We start from the raw sequence: 11672 nt of genomic DNA, 5'->3' as shown, positions 1-11672 counted from the left end.
TCATAACTATTTCAGATCATGAAAAGGAAGCTACTATTCCTAGTTCCTTTGTGGCAAAAGAACATGATATGACATATGTACCTGTTCAAAGTGACTATAGTGAGGGAACTAAGGAAACCGCATCTGCAAACACTAAAAATGCCCGTGATTCATTCGAACATTTGGATCTTACAGGCTTTGATGAGGATGATATTTACTTGAATTTTGGAAGAAATGATAACCTTTTGTCAAATGATAACCTCGACGTATTTTTGACAATATCGATGACGTTGCTCATCCAGCAACGGAGATACGGGAATCGAAAGACGTTCTCAAAACAACGCCTCCTACCACCAACATAATGACTGAAGCTTCAAATACAATGGAGACATCTTCAGAGATTCCTCCCTCTAAGAATGTTTTTCCTACTATTGAGCCATCCGTGAGTGAACCTTTGACAACCCAGACCTCCTCTCCCTCATTGAAGGGGAGAATACTTGATCCCAGACCAGGTGCATTTGTGCTTGAACTATCTCAAGGCCTTCCAACTCATCCATCAACTACTTTTGCAACATACTCATCTGGACCACACCATGAAGAACTTGGCACCACCTTTGATGTTGGTGGCTCCTCAGCTCCCCCTGAATTTTCTCCTCACAGACCCTCTCATGATGTTACATCTAAGAGACTTGCTATGCCCTTGGCCCGTGAACAAAGCTCAGGGCCTTCCACCCGAGATAAAGAAATTTTTATTGAGGAAGGTCGCTCCGGAGAGGATGATCCCACCATAACCAACCTTCAAAAGGAAATCAGCGTCTTGAATCAGAAGAATATTGAGCTTGATATCCAGGTGGCTGATCTTGAAGCTGAAAGGGTCCAACTTGAAATTCAGGTTGCAGATTTTAACGCGGATAAAACCCTAAAAACTCAGCAAGTTTCAGATCTGCAAACCCATCTGGGAGCCTTGACTGCAAGTTACTTTGATCTTAAGAAGAAACTGGCAGAAGAATTTGGCGACAAATTCAAGTCTTCAGTTCACAATGTACACGCTGGCCAGTCTGATCAACAAGTTCAAGAACCCCCTGTTGACCCGACCATTCAAAGAAGAACTACTATCGTCAATCGCTTCGACAAGGAACCTGCTCAAGCACCAAACGTTGTTGCACTCAAGCGTGCCAGGCTAGCCGCGTCTGGCAAGAAAAAGGAACTTCTTTTCAAGAAATCCTCTGATCAGAATGCTCCTGGAAATCAACCCAAAATCACCGTCACTTACATTGAAAGGAAGAAATTTGGACACAAGTATGGTGATAGGACAGGAATTGTCTCATGGGGCTATCATGATGGGCTAAACATGTGGTTAGTGAAAAGAAAAAGAAAAAATCTGGAGTACTACAAAGACTTCCATGATTTCAGTTCCTGGACTAGGGTTGATCTTTTAGAACTAGGAAGTGCTCCTTTTGAAAATCTTTCTAGAGATCCAAAGGAAAATCATTTTAAGGGATTCTTGGAGGATCAAGTAAAGAAGGGATTCTCTGGTATGAAGATTGTTGAGTCCTTTATTAAGATCTTCCCTAACGTAATGGATCCCAAGACAAATCAGCCTATTCAGATGGTTATGTGGCCACAAACCAATTAAATCAGATAGATTTCAGTGCTGCAGAACTTTACTGATGGATCTCTCGAAAAAATGCAATATTGGGTCTATGATGAAACAACTGCGTCTGTTGTCATAAAATTACAAGATGGTTTCTTTCACTTATACGACAAAAGAGACCTACTTCAATTTGGCAAGTGGGATATTCATCAGTTGGCCCTACATCAGATCAAGGTAGCAGAAGATATTTTTGAGCCTGCTGCAAAAGAGTACACATCAATGGTTGCTGAGATTATTGCAAAGGAGATGTGGCAAGGGGCAATGGGAGGGTCTGATGTGCTTATTATTGTAAAGGACTAAGGTACAGCTAACCCCAAACCAAGGGGGAGATTGAAGGGTCCAGTTTATGGTTTGGTCTAGGCTTTCCAATGTAAAAGTCCCTTTGAGTCATTTGTATGCATTTGTAGGTTGTTGGGGTGTTTACGGCCCGATGATGTGTTTATGGCCGCAAGCAGGTTTACAGTCGTAAACCTGTTGACGGCTAGTGTCTACGATATATAGGGCAGGTCTGAGTCCTTTGTCTGTTGTTGATCATTGTGTTTACGGTTAGAGTATTCTCAAGTTGTACCAGACGTTTTTACAATATAAACATGTGCAAGCTTGTTTTTCTTCTTCTTCTTCTCCAATTCATTCTTTATTGATTGATTGATTGCTTGATCACTGGTTAAGATCTATTTCTAGGACCTTACATAATCCTTAAAGTCGGATGTATGCTCCACGATACCGATATAGATCTTTCCCACCTCCTTTTGGAGACTTATGTAGTGGGTGTTCAGACGTACAAACTCACCCATATAAATGTTGTGCTCAGGAAAAGGGATGGGGTGAGCAGAACTAGAAGCAGCTGAGGATGTAACGGAGGGCATGAAGTGGTGGTGGGGGTAGACGGGGTGCATCAATACCCAAATTAGGAGTGAGAGTCTAATTGGTATCTGGGGTATTGTTGGCTAGGTCGAGTATCTTTTTGTTTCGACTATCAATACGCAAGTACTCTTGACCATCAACGGTTCAATGAACATCCTGTTGGCCTTGCGTTTAAAAGGATACAAATTCTCCATGACATCAATGGATAGGGAAGTCTGATCCGAGATTTTTTCTTGGGGGTTGTCGGGAATTTTGAGACCAACAGTTATTATCGAGATCATCTCACCACAATACAGCTGGCTACCATTGCTCTGTGAAACCTTGAGCATCTTGTTAAGCACCGAATAACCAAAATGCGACAAATATTCGAGTTTATACACCATGCAGCATAAGACTTCCAACTATTTTTTGCTTGCTTTACTAATATCTTCTTGTGGGAACAAAAGATAAGTGATGATGCGGTGCGTGTCTTTAAGCACTGGGTGGATAATGCTGGAGGATTTTGCGTTATTAGAATTATAAGTACTCTCCTTAGAGAGTTTGCACCAGAATTCCTTACAGTCTTGATGAAAGTAACCATTTTTCTTTCCCTTTTCAGAGTATGTATACCTTTCCTTAAGAGCACCAACAATGTCACAGATTGTGTCTACATGGATTTGATGAATTTGGTTGTGTAGAGTAAAAGCAAGAGTGCCTGCTAATTGATCTAGCTTGATGGAAGATAAGAATTCTAGCATGGATGTTTGCTAGTTAGTTGCATGGATGCTTAAAAGACCTTCCCAACTAATATTACTCAAGACTTTGAGAACTCCCTTGTAAATGTGGAGGTCCTTTAGATCTTGAACATCCACAAACTTTTGAGCCCCTTTTTCATTAAGAATTAAACTTGAGTACAAAATTTGTTCTACAGGGATTCAAAGTTAAGGCCAAATGGATATGGGTTGTCTACGGGTTGTTGGTCTTGCTCATCTTGAGCATTTGACCACCCACATTGGAGGGCTCAGTTCGGGTTTTTTTCCATGGGATGTCATATTCCATGCAGAGCACAAAACTTTGCTCACAAAATATCGATTCGGAAGACTAATGCAAGCATTAGAGCACACACAACCACCAATTCCTCAGTTAATTTCACTCCAAAAGAAAAAATTTGACAATATGCACTAGTAAAGGGTTGGAACAATTATACCACTTTTGGGCTTGAAAATGGAGTTTGAGTGGTGTCCAATGCTTCCCCAAGCGTATCCTACAAGAAATTTCAAGTATTAGTTCGAAAATCGAAACCCAAAAATTCTAGGGTTTGCTCAAAATCTCAAAAGCGGCCATGGGAGAGGGTATTTGAGTTTCTTGACAAGGAAAATGAAGAAAGAAGGAGAATTTCATACCTTGGATCTTGAAAAATGGAGCAAAATTGAGGAAGATGGAGCCTTTTTTAGAGGTTTTTCGAAGGGGACAGTAGAGAAAAGAGAAATCGCAGGGTTTTTTGGAGTGGAATGGCAACAAAAATTGATTTTTTTTCATATAAAATGCACATATCTATTTTTACGTTTACACGGTCCATGTAAATGGAAGGCTAAATTTACATGGGCTGTGTAAGCGACATGCTAAAAATGCCCCTTTTTCTTGATTCCACGGGCTGTGTAAATTTCAGTGTAAAATTTCCATGGTCGTGGAAATCTCTGACAGTGGAAAATTTGATTTTTTTTTCAAAGACACGACCCTCCGACCACCCCAAAAGTGGATTTTCAGCTTCGAAGATTATGAAAAACATCTTGGGATCATAAAACCAAACAAAGCAATGACAGAACTGAAATTTAGTAAAAAGACGAAAATACCCCGGGTGCCTCGTGGTTAGCCGCCCTTTTTTAAAGTTGTTGGCTCGACTTGGCCCATGTATATGCTTCACTCTTGGTATGTAGGGCTTTCGAACACCTCCATCTCTTCGTTCTTCACCTTGAATTCCTCATAATACAATTTCAATCTATGACCGTTGACCTTAAATGTGTTCCCGATTTTTTGGCTTGTGATTTCCACCGCACCATGGTTAAAGATATTTGTAACAACAAAGGGACCTACCCACCTTGAACTTATTTTCCCTGATATTAACTTGAATCTTGAATGGTATAGCAACACCTTTTGACCCTTTGTGAATGTTTTCCGGGAGATCATCTTGTCATCATACGCCTTGGTCTTTTCTTTGTAAATCATTTTTCTCTCATATGCATCGTTTCTAATCTCCTCCAATTCTGAAATGTCAAACTTCCTTTTATTTCCCGCTTCATCTCCATCCAATTTTAATTTATTTACAGCCCAAATGCTTTATGCTTAAGCTCGACTGAAAGGCGACATGGTTTCCCAAATACAATGGGGGTCTTGAAATCAGTTTGGTATGCCCATAAGGCATCATCCAACCTTATGATCCAATCCTTGTGATTTGGATTGACAGTTTTTTCCAAGATTCCTTTGATTTGTCTATTTGATGCCTCTGCTTGCCCATTGGTTTGAGGGTGATAAGTTGTTGAAACTTTATGTGTCACCCCATACTTCTTCAAAACATTTTCAAGCGTTTGGTTGCATAAATGATTCCCACGATCACTTATGAGAGCTTTTGAAGTGCCAAACTAAGAGAAAATTTGTGTTTTAAGGAAATCCACAACAACTTTTGAGTCATTAGTACGGGTGGCCTTGGCCTCCACCCATTTGGACACATAGTCCACTGCTAACAATATATGAACAACCAAAGGAGGATGCAAATACTCCCATAAAGTCTATACACCACACAACAAATATTTCAAAAACTAAGATGGGGATAGTTCATTTGATTCCTAGAATGTATGGACCCGGATTTTTGGCACTTATCACAATGTGCACATAGCACATTAGCATCAAGAAAAATGGTAGGCCAATAAAATCCATTATCTGAGACTTTTCTAGCTATTCTTTGGGGTGAACAAATGCTCATCCGAGAATGTGTCACAAATTAGTGTGGTGCCATCAGGTGGTACGATATAAATTAGATGATCTGCAACCAAGTTCTTTTTCCCACTTTTATCCTTGATCTTTATATCAAACTCTTGCAAAAGCAACATCTATCGTATTAACCTCGGCTTCAAATCTTTCTTGATTAGTAAGTGCTTTATAGTTGCATGGGCCGAATAGAAAATCACTTTGGTCTCGACAAGGTATTGTCAGAACTTCTCTAGTGCAAAGAAAATAACCAACAACTCTTTTCTACTATGTTGTACTTGCTTTGTGTCCCATCTAACATCTTGGATGCGTAGTATATCACATGATGTGTTCGATCCACTTTTTGGCCTAATACCGCCCCGACAGTCGTGTTGCTCGTATCACACATGATCTCAAATGGGAGATCCCAATTAGGTGGTTGGATGATAGGGATGGAGGTGAGTAGGTCTTTCAAATGATCAAAAGCCTCCTTGCATGGTTGAGTGAACTCAAGTTTGGCATCTTTTCGGAGGAGTTGGCACATCGGAACCTCGATCTTTGAGAAATCCTTGATAAAGCGGAGATAGAAACCTGCATGGACAAGAAAAGAACGTACTTCCCGAACATTTCGGGAACGGTAAACTTTTAATCACGTCAATCTTGGCCTTTTCTACTTCTAAGCCTTTTGAGACACCACATGTCCAAGTATCAAGCCCTTGTAAACCGTAAAATGACATTTTTCATAATTAAGGACTAGATTTGTGTCTACGCACCTTTCTAAGATTTGGATGAGATTTTGCAAACATTCCTCAAAAGAATTTCCATAAACAGTGAAATCATCCATGAAAACCTCTTTGATATTTTCAACATATTCTAAAAATATGCTCACCACACATCTTTCAAAACTTGTGGGTGCATTTCACAAACCAAAGGGCATGTGTCTATACAAAAATGTGCAAAAGGGACATGTAAATGTGGTTTTCTCTTTGTCTTACGTAGAGACCGAAATTTGATGAAAACCAAAAAAACCATCAAGGCAACAATAGTGGGACTTCCCAGCCAATCTCTTGAACATTTGATCAATGAATGGTAAGGGGAAATGGTCTTTGCGGGTGGAAGCATTCAACTTCCGATAATCTATACAAAGTCTCTACCCATTTTGCACAACGGTGGGTACCAAATCCCCCTCGAAGTTTTTGACAAGTGTGACTCCGACCTTTTTCGGGACATTTTGCACGGGACTTACACGTTTACTATCAGAAATGAGATAGGTTACACCTGCATTTAAGAGCTTCATTATCTCCTTTTTCACTACTTCCATCATGGTTGGATTTAGTCTCCTTTGAGCGTCACAGGTTGGCTTAAACTCGTCTTCCATGAATATCATGTGCATCTGTAATGATGGGCTCAACCCCTTTATGTCTGCTATGGTCCAACCTATGGCTTCCTTGTACTTTTTCAAAATTCCAACCAACTCTTTTTCTTCTTCTTTTTATAACTTAGTTGAAATTATCACTGGTAATGTCTCTTCCTCTCCAATATAAACATACTTGAGATGTGCGGGAAAAGTCTTCTAGTAAAGAATCGGTGGTTATACTATGGAAGGAAGGAGTTTTGGACTAGAATTTTTGAGCTTCATACGGGGTGGCTTGACTCTTACAGGTTGCGCTTTCTCCAAAGATTTGATTGCTTCAATCAACTCATCCTCCAAAGTATACTTCTCAACTCTATTCTTGATCCCTGTCTCAATAAAATGCTTTCTCAAGATGGTGGTTAGCACATCTTGATTTGACAACTCAAAACAATCATTAGTATATGAATCAATAACATCTATGAAGTCTAAGGAATGAACATCACTAGGATAACGCATAGCTTCAAGGATATTAAAGTTGATCACCTCACCATCAAACTCCATAGACAAAGTACCATTTGCTACATCTATTTTTGTTTTTGCGGTTCTCATGAAGGATCTCCCCAAAAGTATGGAGCTCGATTGTGGGGTGTTGTCATCACCCATATCCAAGACACGAAATTCAACAGTAAATACGAGTTCATTGACTTGTACTAACACGTCCTCCAATACACATTTTCGGTGTACTAAAGACCGGTCGGCAAATTGAATTACGATTCTGATTTTTGTTAAAGGTCAAATTCCCATTATTTTATAGCTTGAGTATGGTAAGACATTAATTGATGCCCCAAAATGTAACATGACACGTGGCACAAAAAGGTTACCCATTTTACAAGGAACGATGAATACACCCAGGTTCTTGCATTTCTTTGGTAGCCGTTTTTGTAACACGACAGACACGTTTTCTCCTACTTTCACCGTTTGATTTCCTTTGAGCTTTTTCTTAGATGTGTAAATTTCCTTAAGTAACTTACCATATCTAGGAATTTTTGTAATAGAATCCAAAAGAGGGATATTGATTTCAACCATTTGGAACATTGCCATAATTTCATCATCTTCTTGCTCTCTCTTTGTGCTTGCTAGACTTGAAGGAAATGGGGCTGGTGTGACTTTTTGTTAGGAGCGTCAAGCCCAACAAATAACGGGGTACAAAAATGACTCCAACAACATTTTTACTTTGCACAAAAATGTAATACAAGGTAAGTAGGGTCGATCCACAGATACATGGAACAAATGCTTATACCCTTTTGCGCAAGGTACAATAATGGTCATATAAGTGGGGGTGATATGCAATGATTTAAACAAGAGAATAAAAAAATAAGTAAATGATCGATTAAATGAAACAACTTCTAAATTTGTGAGAACTCAAACTCTATGCAAGACAATTTAGCAATGTTACTCCAAGGATGATATGATATTTACTCAATTTTGCCTAAGTTGGTACTTGAAAGTGTTAACAAGCTCTAACACTTCCCATTCACCAAGTTTTCAAATTCAAAACAAGCTCTTTGAAAATAACCTAACCTTCTAATTTAAGTCTAAACAAGCTCTTAGATTGAAATCAAAAGGTTGCAATATGGTTTATATGAATGTCCCAACAACACCCAATACTCCTCACGAGCTCGGAAGCGTAAGAGTGTGTAGATAAGTTTTACACTAAATTCATTCAATGGAATCAGTTTAGTGCTGGTTACTTAGTCCAATTTACAAAAAAAAAAATTATGGATTTTGTAATTTAGATAACGTGATTGATCTAACCTTAATTCGAATGGCCAATAAGAAATAAAATTAGAATCAAACATTTGATTGAAACAAAATCAAATTCACTAGATAGAAATTGAAAGCAAACATCAAGTCATACGATTGAAATCACAACCAAAGAGTCAAAACATAAAGTTGGAGAATCTAAGGTTCTAGCCACACATGACAAGAACAAGATCACAAGTCTAAAAACTGAAATTAAAGTGCTTACAAATATGAAACCAAATGTCCCAAGTGTTAATCAACTTCAAAAGTCTCTAGAACTTTTTCCCAAGATTTCCAAAATCGATCGCCTAAATATTGAAGTCAGTTTCCACCCTTTAGAGAAGATGAGAAACTGCCACTAAACCCACGTCACGTTTCCATGGCCCATGGAAATTTACATTGGCATTTCTATGGCCCGTCGAAATAAAGAAATTCATATGCTTGAATTAGATGAGGCTTCAAAATATACTATTGGAACAGGTTCATTTCCATAGCCCGTGGAAATGCAAGGCTAAAGTTTCCACGACCATTGAAATCTCTGACTGCGAGGACTCTTCAATTTTCCGCAACTTCTTCCTCCGTGATCCAAAAGTTGTGGAATCTTGTCCACACCTTCTAGTTACCTCCCTAAGTGAGATCCCACCTCCAAGGGTCCCTGAAATATCATAAAAGTGTGAGAGTGAAATAATATCATGGAATATCCCGAAAACATGTAAAATGCATGGAGTTAAGCCTAAATGCAATGCAACGGTGTGGAATAAATGTCCAAAATAGGTGCATAAAATGAACCTAATAGCTATCATACATGGAATGGATCTTGCTATTCATCGCCTCTTTCCACCTGATAGTCTCAGGCTCGCCATCTCTTCCTTATCGTTAGCTAGCTCATCCAAATTTACCAATATTTCGTCATTGATAAACGTGTCACCATCCAAAGTTACATGGAAACCATATAACAAAGGTTCCATGCTAACATTACTAGATTCCTTCACTGGTTGACTCCTGAATCTCTTCGAGCTAAATTTCACTCCAACTATCCTCTTTGAATATGAGGTCTTTCTCACGAAAGACTCCCCTTTGAGCTACAAAGACCACATTCTCACTAGGACCGTAGAACAAGTATCCAAAAGACTTTTATGGGTAGCCAATTAAAATCCACCTTTTGGCTCTAAGTTCTACTTTGTCATGAGTTTCACGTTCCACGAGAGCTTTACAACCCCAGACCTTGACATGTGCCAACAAGGGAAATTTCCATGTCCACGTCTTGTGAGGAGTTTTAGCAACCTTCTTAGTAGGAACAAGATTTAGGATATGGGTGATTGTCTCTAAGACATACCCCTAGAAATAAATACGAAGTGAATCTAGACTCATCATGGAATGAACTATGTCTAACAAGGTCCGATTTCTCCTTTCAGCCACACCATTAAGTTGTGGTGTCCTAGGAGGATTCAATTGTGAAATTATTCCACATTCCTTGAGGTAGTCATGGAACTCGATACTAAGATACTCTCCGCCTCGATTAAATCGGAGCATCTTTATTTTCCTCCCTAATTGATTCTCAACCTCTTCTCTAAACTCTTTGAACTTTTCAAAGATTTCTGATTTATGTTTGATTAAGTAGATATATCCATATCTATTATAATCATATGTAAACCTCACATAGTATCGATTTGCATCCCATGTAGCAGTTCTAAAGGGTCCACATACATCAATATGTTCCTTATTACACATCAATATGGATAAGACTCACATCAACATTCCTTCACCGCTTTCACATGTTCCAGAGAATGGCAATTTCATCATCTTACCCAAGAGACAGGACTCACATTCATCATCTGACCTTAAGTCAAATAATTCCAACACTCCATCCTTTTGGAGTTGTACGCGTACGATGTGTTTGTTGTTAATGTGCCCAAGAATACAATGCCACAAGCATGCTTTGTCTACACCATTAGACGAATCAATATGAAATACATTAATACCTAAGTTATCAAAAGAAATCACAGTTTCATACACACCATTACAAGGTAAGGCTTTAAACATAAAAACGTCATTTTTATAAGCTAAAATCAAACAATTCACATCATCAAATGAATATTGAAAACCCTGTTTGAACAATGTATGAAAATAAATAATCTTTCTTGTGATTTATGATGAATAGAAACAATTAATCAAATCTATTCTAGCATCACTACCGAGCACAAACCCATAAGTTTAATCTTGGTAACAGGTGAAAATCGTCTATTCCCTACTATCAGATATATTCTTCCATGCTCCACCTCCTTACTTTCTCTTAGCCCCTACAAGTCAGAACAAATGTGGAAACCACATCCTATATCAAGGATTTAAGAACAACTAAGTTGTGCTTTATTGACTTGAATAGTGTCCATACCTGCCGACGATGGATTAACCTTGTCCACCTTGATATCCTGCAAGTATTTTGGGCAGCTTCTTTTCCAGTGTCATTTTTCTTTGCAATAGTAGCAAGTGGCCTCTTTGGGGTCACTAGAAATAAGAATATCAAAATTGGTCTTTAACTTGGACCCACTAGTCGAGGCTCCAGCATGGGCCTTGCCCTTCCAGTTCGATTGAGGATTATCCTTCCTCATCTTTCCTCTGTTTTTTCCCAATGGCAAGGACAGGAGAACTTGTAGCAGAAAGGACCTAATTTTTCTTTATCCCTAATTAGGTCAATGTGATCTATGTTTTGTTCAAATGATAAGTTAAGATAAATTGATCATAACGAGGAGGCAAGGAGTTCATGACCATGTCTATGCCCAATTCCTTGTCAAAAGATACATGCATTGAGCTTTTCAAACCGCTCCACATACCTCTGCGTTCTCTCCACATGATTACCGACGGATTCTCCCTCTGTCAACTTGCATGCCATTAACGCCTTGATGACCTCATACCTCTCTTGACTTGCTTTCTTGTGAAACTTTTCAGCAAGATCTAAGCACATCTCATATGGCCACTAGTCTTCATATAACTTTTGCAACTCAGGTACCATGTTTGTAACCATTATGCAAGCAACCTTTGTTCTGTCATTATAGTGTTGTTTGTAGGCAGCCTATT

The sequence above is a fragment of the Lactuca sativa genome, chromosome 5 (genome assembly GCF_002870075.4).
Source record: "Lactuca sativa cultivar Salinas chromosome 5, Lsat_Salinas_v11, whole genome shotgun sequence".
NCBI lineage: Eukaryota > Viridiplantae > Streptophyta > Magnoliopsida > Asterales > Asteraceae > Lactuca > Lactuca sativa.
This window is presented reverse-complemented; position numbering follows the sequence as displayed.